General features: G+C 43.2%; 1 long non-coding RNA gene across 1 annotated transcript; it reads right to left on the bottom strand.

Annotated features, from left to right (window-relative positions):
- Positions 1-5,552: 5,552 nt before the first annotated feature.
- Positions 5,553-10,515, bottom strand: LOC139638844 (uncharacterized). Its single transcript, XR_011694825.1, has 3 exons — positions 10,332-10,515; positions 9,953-10,095; positions 5,553-8,172 (listed from the first exon to the last, which is right to left on the bottom strand). It is a non-coding gene; the product is annotated as an uncharacterized lncRNA (long non-coding RNA).
- Positions 10,516-11,078: the final 563 nt, after the last annotated feature.

Below are 11,078 nucleotides of genomic sequence, written 5' to 3'. Positions count from 1 at the left end.
CTGCGTGGGAGTCTTTATTACAAAGTGAAGTGTGACTGTGGCTCAGTCGGCTACAGTTCAAACCGTGTAACTGCGAGGTTGAATCTGGCAAAACAACACATAGTGCCAAGGGAAAACTTTTTTTCGGGGGGGGTACACATTTTGGCACAACACCAGGGGCCTTTACTACGAAGCAGGATTTGGGGTTAGCGAGGTAACTTCAGGTGTAACCCTGGGTTTTTAGGGATACTTTTAACCGGGGTAGATCACCATGGTAACTCGTGCTGCACGGCTAACCTGCTCCGGAGCAGGTTAAGTTCAGGGTTCATCGGATCAAAACGTATGAAAGGCCTTCTGACCAATCAGCTCTCTGGAAACAGGGAGTCACCATTCCTACAGGATCCCGATATGGACAAATATACGAATGGAAATCACAATAAAAAACTGAAAACTGTTTGGGTATTTTTGAATGAACAGACAGTAAGAAGTGCTGTTCACAGGGCGACGTGTTTACAGACCAGTAGAATCACATTGTTTTCCATGATAACTTATTATATCTGAGAAATAGCAGGTAGGCTACTTAATTGACCATATTATTAATGCAAGTTACTGTTGCATATATTAATTGTGCTGACTTTAATTGGATTCCCGACGGTGTTTGGTTCAATGTCAGCTATTTCATATTCCATCACCGCAGCCCCGAAGAACATGAGGCCGACTTTATGAATAGAAAATCTTTTTACAGCCTCAGTGTGCCACAAACTATTTTATCAATGAAAAATATGCCCACTGTGTCCTGATGACAGACAGTTCCTCCAGTCATCCTCTCTAGCCTTGGAAGCAGAAACAACTTTTACTTTTCACGGTTATGTTTTGTAATGCTGACAGTTATTCATTTGAAGAATTTGTTCTTCTTGAGAGAAGAACCCAGTGTTAGTTGCTATCCATTTCTTTCCGATTGAAAATGTCAGCAGGAAATATTAGGGCTTATATCATCCTATAATTAGGTCTGTTCTCTATGGCTTTTATTGTTTGATTAGCCTATTTTATTATTTTCGCCTACTTTTAGACTATTATTTTCTAGTTTTTATAGGCCTATTCTATGTCCTTTTCCTCGCTGAATCATATTACTTTTGCTGTGCAACAATCTAGTTTCCCCACAGGGATCAATACTTTCATCTTATCCGAATTGTCTGATCTGGATCTGTCCATGTTGCATGTGATTGGCTATTTGTTACAAACCCCGCCTCTTTCATGTGAACACACTCATAGCTGATAGGTAAATCCTGGGTTGACAGAGCCAGTTGATAACCAGCCCCCCCCCCCCATCTTTCCTGACTAACTCCATTGTTAACTATACAATAAAGCAGAAATGCCATTTAAAAAGTATTTATTTAGGTAATCTGAAGGCAGAAAGTTGTCCACTTTCAGTTTGATGGGTTGATTAGATGGATATATGTGTCTAGACTGGCATATTTAAAACAATGAAATCACTTTTCTTTAAACAATTTTAAAGTTCTAAAAAATGCATGACAAGAAAAACTTCTGATGACATAAATCGCAGTTTAAATCGCAATTGAAATATTCTGTCAAATAATCGCAAAATAGATTTTTGGTCAATATCTTTCAGCCCTAACTGCTGAACAGCATTGGAATCGTGTGCTACTTTGTCTGAAAATCAAACCCAGAAGACAAACAATAAACAAACGTGGATGTCCTGCAGCTAAACAAGCTAATTAAACTTCATTCAAACAGATGTTAGGCTTCAAACTTGCAATAAAGGAGCATCTATGTGTTTTCTTACCGTTGACTGACTCAAAACTTTACTTTTTTTACGCATGTTGAGAAGGTTAAAGGTCACCGTTGCGTCGTAACTCGGAAACTTGCGTAGCAAAATGTTCTCAAGAGTTTCCAACGTAATCATTCGTCTTCAGAGGGCGTTCGTGTGACATTTCCAAGTAGAAAATTTGTCTTTCAGATACATCTACTAGCACACGAACGCACAATTAGATCCAAGCCTTTTCTCTCTCCACAAATTACGACTGCTGCCCTCTCTCTTAAGTCTCTCTCGTCTATCACTAAGGTTAATAGGTAGATTTGTCTCCTCTTGTCTACCTTGTGCTTTTCGCTATGCTTGTCCTATATCTCTCTGTTCACCACTGATTTTCCTCTGAGACATGCTTGTGATAAAGGGCTATATAAATAAACGAACTTGAACTTGAACTTGGACAAACCTTCCAGAGGAGTTGGGTTGTGATGAGCCGTGTGCTAATGAGTGAAACCAGCTGCTGTGGTGTTTGGCTGGAGGGAAACCTGCAGACTCTGGGCCCGCCCATGGAAGACGGTCGGACACCACTGCTTTACAGACAAGCGGGGATGAGGATTTTTAAAAAAAAAAATGTTTTGTCATTCCATGCAGTCCACTTGATCCTGCCTGTACAGGGTAAAAATCAAATACTTTTCCTTCTGAGCAGCTCGATATGTTCTCCACAAGAAGCGGCAACCCTCGTGTTCTATTTAGTATTGTCAACCAGGGCCGTAGTCAACACAGCCTTAGTCGAGTCCAAGTCGATTCCAAGACCAGGTCTAAAGGGGGTCGAGACCAAGTCGAGATCGAGACCAGAGCGAGTCCCATTCAAGACCAAAATGGACAATAAACAGTGTTCAAGAGTTTCTGAAGGATCAAGAGATGTAGATCCACCTGCTCTGTGCTAAACCTTTCAACATCCGACTAAATGCATAGGAGTTTGACTAATCAACGCATACAGGTTTGTGAACCATTACATACTATACCAGTGATTCTCAACCTTTTTCATATCAAGGACCCCTAATTCAGTCCACATTAGGGCCACAGACCCCCATTTGATGAGATTTTATCTCTCGGACCCAAATCTGAGAATATATTTACTGTCAGATGTGATTTTGTCCAGAAACCCAAGACTATCTGTATTGTAGGTAGAGAGATAACAGTGAAACTATGATCAAAACAGTCATTTGTCTACATTCTCTAATTGTGTTAACTTCTTGTAAATGAAATAATGCTGAGGTTTAACAATTGATCAATTTGCTGGGGACCCCCTGGAACCCCTTCAATTGTTTGTAGTGCTGGGGAGGAAATAGATGAGGTGGTGAAAAACACATCTTTGAATTATTTTTATTTTTTTATGATATAGTAATAGTATACTGAACAAAAATATAAATGCAACACTTTTGTTTTTGCTCCCATTTTTCATGAGTTGAAATAAAAGATCTTAGACTTTTTCTATGCACACAAAAGGCTTATTTCTCTCAAATTTTGTTCACAAATTTGTTTAAATCCGTGTTAGTGATCAAAATTTTGTGATCAAAATTTGAGAGAAATAAGCCTTTTGTGTGCATATAGAAAAAGTCTTGTGTTTATATTTTTGTTCAGTGTAGTATATAGTAATATTTGTCGGGAGTTGCCCAGTCTGTGCGACTACTCGTCAGAAAACGTAGCCATTGTACAGGTTTTTGGAAGTTACTGGTGGATTTAGAGACACTAGAGGTTTTTGTATGACTACTGTACAGCATTCAATAAAGCACTGTCAGCAGTAGTAATGCAGGATATAAAAGGGAGCTTCTACAGTGGCATCTTTGAGACAGAAAAAAAAATTAAGCTCAACTCTTGCTTCAGATCTGAAAAAGTCTACTGATAAGGGAGCATCTATGTGTTTTCTAAAGTCAAAACTTTTCCACACCATCAGAGTGACTCAGTAAGAGGGCGATCACACCAAGAAGCGTGTCACACTCAGGGCCAGGCAGCCAATCAAATCAAGCAGAAGGCGGGCTTTCCTTCCTGGTTTGATGTGGTGGGAACGGTGAAGCACTGGCAAACACAGATGAAAAGCTGATATTAGCAGTCTTTAACCCGGTCGCACACGCAGCCCCTGCTCCACAGGTGAAACCAGGCGGTTTTGCCCGACGCGGTCTGCACAGGCGGTTTTGCCTCAGGCGGTTTTGCCCGACGCGGTCTTCCCAGGCGGTTTTTGCCTCAGGCGGTTTTGCCCGACGCGGTCTGCCCAGGCAGTTTTGCCTCAGGCGGTTTTGCCCGACGCGGTCTGCCCAGGCGGTTTTGCCTCAGGCGGTTTTGCCCGACGCGGTCTGCCCAGGCGGTTTTGCCCAGGCGGTTTTGCCCGACGCGGTCTGCCCAGGCGGTTTTGCCCAGGCGGTTTTGCCCAGGCGGTTTTGCCCAGGCGGTTTTGCCCAGGCGGTTGCCCAGGCGGTTTTGCCCGACGCGGTCTGCCCAGGCGGTTTTGCCCAGGCGGTTTTGCCCAGGCGGTTTTGCCCGACGCGGTCTGCCCAGGTGGTTTTGCCCAGGCGGTTTTGCCCGACGCGGTCTGCCCAGGCGGTTTTGCCCAGGCGGTTTTGCCCGACGCGGTCTGCCCAGGCGGTTTTGCCCAGGCGGTTTTGCCCAGGCGGTTTTGCCCAGGCGGTTTTGCCCGACGCGGTCTGCCCAGGTGGTTTTGCCCAGGCGGTTTTGCCCGACACGGTCTGCCCAGGCGGTTTTGCCCAGGCGGTTTTGCCCGACGCGGTCTGCCCAGGCGGTTTTGCCCGACGCGGTCTGCCCAGGCGGTTTTGCCTCAGGCGGTTTTGCCCGACGCGGTCTGCCCAGGCGGTTTTGCCCAGGCGGTTTTGCCCAGGCGGTTTTGCCCGACGCGGTCTGCCCAGGCGGTTTTGCCCAGGCGGTTTTGCCCGACGCGGTCTGGCCAGGCGGTTTTGCCCAGGCGGTTTTGCCCAGGCGGTTTTGCCCGACGCGGTCTGCCCAGGCGGTTTTGCCCAGGCGGTTTTACCCGACGCGGTCTTCCCAGGCGGTTTTTGCCTCAGGCGGTTTTGCCCGACGCGGTCTGCCCAGGCGGTTTTGCCCAGGCGGTTTTACCCGACGCGGTCTTCCCAGGCGGTTTTTGCCTCAGGCGGTTTTGCCCGACGCGGTCTGCCCAGGCGGTTTTGCCCAGGCAGTTTTGCCCAGGCGGTTTTGCCCGACGCGGTTTTGCCCGACGCGGTCTGCCCAGGCGGTTTTGCCCAGGCGGTTTTGCCCAGGCGGTTTTGCCCGACGCGGTCTGCCCAGGCCCAAAACTGCCTTTGCCCAGGCAGTTTTGCCCAGGCGGTTTTGCCCAGGCGGTTTTGCCCGACGCGGTCTGCCCAGGCGGTTTTGCCCAGGCGGTTTTGCCCAGGCGGTTTTGCCCGACGCGGTCTGCCCAGGCGGTTTTGCCCAGGCGGTTTTGCCCAGGCGGTTTTGCCCGACGCGGTCTGCCCAGGCGGTTTTGCCCGACGCGGTCTGCCCAGGCGGTTTTGCCTCAGGCGGTTTTGCCCGACGCGGTCTGCCCAGGCGGTTTTGCCTCAGGCGGTTTTGCCCGACGCGGTCTGCCCAGGCGGTTTTTGCCTCAGGCGGTTTTGCCCGACGCGGTCTGCCCAGGCGGTTTTGAAGCGGCTGTGCCTGTAGTGACGCTGTCTCCATACCGGCTTTGGCCCCTCGATATCGGTACTGAATCGATACTACGGTAAATCACCGTCGGCTGAGAATTTCTTATAAAATGAAACGGAAACTTAACATATCTTGTCAAAAATATTTATTAACAAAATACAACAACTCACAACTCACACACAAACAAGCCTGCCTTGAAAACACTAGTAGCTGCATGTATTATAAAAGCCTTTTTGTGTTCATTTGTGCTACCTGATGATGCCCTTCTATTATATTGTTTTTTTATTATTTTGGCACCTATGAAGAAATTCTCCTATTGAGCTCTAAACCTTTAATCACACTTATTTTTTTTTTTACACGGTGGAGCTTTAAACTCTGTGGCCTACATGTTATATTTAGTGACAGATTTTGACAGAATCACAAAGAGCATCAGCCTTGAAGCGGCCTGGATTCAGTTTGTGTTTGGATTCAGTTTGTGTTTGTATTCGGTTTGTGTTCGTCAGAGACTGGGGGAAAGGAGTCTGAATGAACTTAAAATACCTTAATCTCCTCTTGTCATGCATCTAACCGTTACTGTCACAGCTGTCGGGCTTTGAATTCCTTGTAGAGATCGGGATTGGTTGTTGAGATGCTAAATTAGATGTGTTGCCTCCCTTGGCGACACAGACTGTCAAACATCCTGCAAACAGGTGCAGTAATATCTTCAGCTTCACCTTCATCATCGGCTTTGTAGGAGAAATAGCCTACCGCCATATCTCACTTCAAACCGCTGCCATTTCCGAGCTTTTCCGTCTTTTCTCCACGAAGATCCTGAGCAGCCCGACACATCACCGCTCCACTGAATCCTTACAGTCTTTATTTTCCGACGGATGGCATTCAGAAAGTACTGAAATGCTGTCTAGTACCGTTTTAAAATGTTGGTACTTTTATAGTGCTGGTACCCTACAATACAGTATAAAATGAAGAATTCTGCAAACTCTTTACTATGTTCCCATTGTTTAATAAGATGAGTACATGACTGTCTTGGAGCCAATGTTCTGAAAAGTCGGGTTTATTTTTGTTAACACCATGAGTGTCATAAGCTGCAGTACTATGGGCTAAACTTTTACTAAAAAGGAACCGTTATGCCTAAAAGCAAAAAATGTTGCAATAGTTTTCAAAAAGTGCATGGTACTGAAATTACAAGAAAAAGAAGACACCTACACTACCAGTCAAAAGTTTGGACACACACATTTTTCTTTATTTTTGCTACTTTTCATATTTCAGAATAATAGTAAAGACATCAAAACTATGAAATAACACAAATGGAATTATGCAGTGACCAAAACGATCTTATATTTTAGGTTCTTTGCCTCGATGGAAAGGCAAAGGCTTTGGAAAGAAATTCATACATAGGATCAACTATTTATATTTGTCTAAGAAACAAATTTCAAGCATTTAAGCAGAAGCCGTTAGATTAAAATGGCTTTAAGAGAATGAGAAACATAGCACATTTAATCAGATGGGTCCAAACTTTTGACTGTTCGTGTATAAAGAAGCAATAGTGTACAAATATTAAATCCCAATGCATGAAAAGAAAAATCACATCAGCAGTATTCTTGGCTCAGGGAAATTAACTCGAGACGATCTTCCACCAAAACTAGTGTCAAGTAGACGCACTGGTGAACGCCTGGTGAATCTGAATCCACCTCGGTCATGAAGGGGAGGAAGGTGAAGGACTGAACGAAGACACGGACTGTCCAAAGGAACTCAACATCAGGAAGGTGGGTCTAATAAGGGAATTTGCGTTTTTTTTGTTTTTGTTTTTTTTAAGCGAATAGTTTTTGTCAAATCAAGTTGCATTGGATACGCGATTGGCTACGACCACGATACGACGTAATAAATAAAAGTCTGACTGTGCAGAATTCTGTCTTTCTAGGAATGCCACTGGCTCGCTAGAATGTAAACAATTTCAAAAAAATGTCATTACAAAGTGCAAATAATGTCATTTGGATAGCGAGCTTGTGAAATTGTGATGGTCAAGCGTCTCATTTGTGATGACTACAGCAGAATGAAACGTAGCTAATATCGCAATTTATTTTTTTCGGACCCACGATACGTATTGTCAAATTTTTGTTTTCGCGATATATTGAATTTCGAGATATCGTCCCATCCCTACTATGTTGGCAAAATGATTCCATTTACGCGTGCATGACTATCACGTGTGCTTCATCTTTTCGACCGGCGTTTAGGAAATTTCCTCGTTGCACACGGGTAGTGCGCGAACTTTTAGTGAATCTTGTGTTTTTTTTTGTTTTGCAGATAGCTGCAAAGATTGGGATTCTCGATTTGGCAATTGAAATTTCGCTAGCCGAAATTTGACTAGGGGGATGATAAAATGGTATAGAGCTTAATGAGCCCAGTGGTCTGGCGAGTGCGTTAGGTCCTCTCCTTTAACCTCAAATCCAGTCTTTACTCCTCAGTCAAACTCCACATCGCCAGCTGCAGCCAGTCTATGACTTCTGGGGAAAAACTGGATTAAATCTGTTCAGTTCTTGTTGATGCTGGTTAGAGAGACTGTAGATCCACAGGTTTGAGCAGGACACACAAAAAACAAAAAAAAAACTGAAGAAGCAGAGGGAGGAGTGAAGAGGAGCTGCGGGTCACGCTCTCACGCAAGACTCTTGTGAAATTAAAAGCTCATCGTAGCGCTCCTCGGTGGGGATGCTGCTGCTGAAGTGGCAGTCCTTGGGAAGAGGCTGGAAGATAAACTGGAGGAGAAAAAATAAATAAATCAGATATAACGTTCACTTACTGATATGCATTGTGGACAGTGTGAATAACAGGTATGTGAATGAGTGGGAGTTGGTCATTTTAATGTGGGCTGGTGAGCCGGTTTGTGGTTTTGCCACATTTGTGAATCTATCTACAAGTTTTTGTGCTGCACATCTAGTTTGTTGCCTGGTGTCCAGCCCCCATGGATCTCAGTCTTTAGACTCATAGCGGTCTGGACCAAGCCTATCCATCAGCAGCTAAATCAGACAGTGTACTGTCCGACAAACCTGATTGGATGGTCGATGTAGGCCAGGGTTATTATAGTTTTGCATTTTTCATTAGTTTTTATTTTTATTTCGTTTTGACTTTTTGTTTTCAATTTAGTTTTTAAAGCGGGTTTGCTAGTTTAGTTTTTATTTTTTGAAAATGCTTAGTTTTAGTTTAGTTTTTATTAGTTTCAGTGTTAGTTTTAGTCTTTTTTTGTAATATGGGGTATTTGTCAGGGGCGAGATTCAAAAATTCAAAATACTAGGCTTATGTATGAAATAAATTGACAAAGACGAAAACTAAAGACATTTTCTCTATAATTTTAGTTTATTTTAGTTAGTTTTGTAAACACACAATACAGTTTCAGTTATCGTTTTTTTGTAAAGCCTCGTTTTTATTTTTATTTCAGTTAACGAAAATGTTTTTTCACACCTAGTTTTCGTTATTTTGTTAGTTTCGTTAACGATAATAACCTTGATGTGGGCTGGATGAACCTACTTATGACAAACATTACAGAGTGACAGCAACAACCAAAATGCAGCTGGCAAAGGAACTGTATGATAGCAAGTTAGATTTAGCGATTTCGTCAGTCCTTAAAAACGGAATTTAGGAACAATCAGCTGTTTAAAAGCTCAGAAGTGAATCAGTCAGTGGATCAGACCGCTATGAATCACCATGCAAATCCAAGTGCTAAAGACTGAGATTTCTGTTGGCTGGACACCAGGCAAACTAGTTTAACTATTAATCCACTTTATGCAAGAGCCTGGTATATCAGTTTGCATGGCCCAGGACACCTTAAACTTTCCCCCCCCCCAACTGTTAATGTTCCTGGTCATAATCCTGACATTACAATGCATATTTGCTTTCTGGATTATGTGTGAAAAGTCCCAGCTTTACATCACCAACTAGCTGCTGAAATGACTTGATTTGAATGATGACGTTTTGGTGGTGTGGAGATTTTTTCAAACGGCATATTACACCCCCCCCCACCCCCAAATCCTCCCCCCCAACTTCTTCTGGATTTTTCTACATTATGCAGTAGGTGGAGAAAGGCTGAAACTGACTTGTGTCCTCTAACTTGAACAATGAGCACAATTTTAACTTTTTGAGTTTAACTGACAATCTTATGATCTTATTATTTGACCGTTGCCTGATATCAGACAGAACTGTCAACTCGTTCCACTCCATTTCCATCTTCAGTCTGACATTGCCTCCACTCTAACCGATTTCCGAGGGGGGAGGGGGGATTCGATTTTCCCTAACCGATCACTAGAGTATCCGCCTGAATCTAACGCCATCTTAAGTCGACACTGATGCGTAGCCATGACAACACCAGAGACGGTTCAGGAAGTATAGAGCATCTTTGACGACACGAAGCCAAGTAAAAACTAAGTATTTAGGATTTCAAAGTAATTGGTACTTTCCATCCTAGCAAATCATCCAGTAAAGTCAAACATGAGCAGAGATGCAGAGCGGAGCCTCGGTGGCTCTGTTCAGGAATGTACCGACCTCTGGCATGGAATATGGAGGCTGCAGCCACCGTTTGATTCTCTCCAGGTGGAAGAGGAGGATGTAGGCGATGGCCGGTATCAGGAATACCACCAAGACAAACACTGCCACTATGGGGCCTACTATCAGACTGTGCTTTGTGCCTGGGAAATGCAAACACACACACACACACACACACACACACACACACAGACAAAAGAGAAAGTTGCAAGCAATCCATTACCACTTTTTATCATGTTCAGACTTCAGAGTTATGATTTTATGACTTGAAACTGTTGCAGCCGATTCAAATTAAAAAAATATCATTATGACTTTTTCAATCGGTTAACGATTTCAATGCCTTTCAGACTTTAGCACCTATAAACAAAGGCAGCCTTACTTGACTCGGGGATGAGCTCACACTGTGTGCAGCTGGGCGGGCCGAGCAGCTTGTGGTACAAGATGAACCGCACCTTCACACAGTAGCGCACCCCCTCCTCCAGATCTCTGATAGTCACTGATGAAGTGGTGCGTTCAAATTCCTGTTCGGGGAGAAGGTTGGATAACGTTCGTACTTATCACGCGGCTTTGTTGAATACTCGATTCTGATTGGTCAGTTACGGCATTCTACGGTCTATTCTACGGTTATTTCTGAATAGCAGACCGCTGCTATGAATAACAGGCCGTTGCCATGGACACAGTTTGGTCACAGACTCTGGAGGGCCCGCGTCCAATCGTATCAATCCGCAGAAAGAAGTCCGGTAAATTTAACGGTTAATTTAAATTGAACGACGTCAGCTCATTCGCGAAAAAGTGGTAACACTTTATAATAACCATCATTAATAAATGGTAAATTGATAGTTAATTAAACTTTAGTTAATAGTTATTTTACTGTTAACAAACAATGAAATGATCATTAATAATGTTTACTAATTATTAGTAATGCTATAATTTATGTTATTTTATCATTAGTTTGTGTAATATAAAATCATTTGTTTATAAATTATATATTGTATCATAGCTTTTTACCCTTTTTATCGTCTCTTATCAGCTATGATACAATATATCATTTATAAACAAATGATTTTATATTACACAAACTAATGATAAAATAACATAAATTATAGCATTACTAATAATTAGTAAA

The sequence above is a fragment of the Centroberyx affinis genome, unplaced genomic scaffold (genome assembly GCF_046629955.1).
Source record: "Centroberyx affinis isolate AG114_WGS23_722 - 3 ecotype Tasmania unplaced genomic scaffold, CSIRO-AGI_Caff_v1 ptg006592l_1, whole genome shotgun sequence".
Taxonomy (NCBI): Eukaryota; Metazoa; Chordata; class Actinopteri; order Beryciformes; family Berycidae; genus Centroberyx; species Centroberyx affinis.
This window is presented reverse-complemented; position numbering and strand designations above follow the sequence as displayed.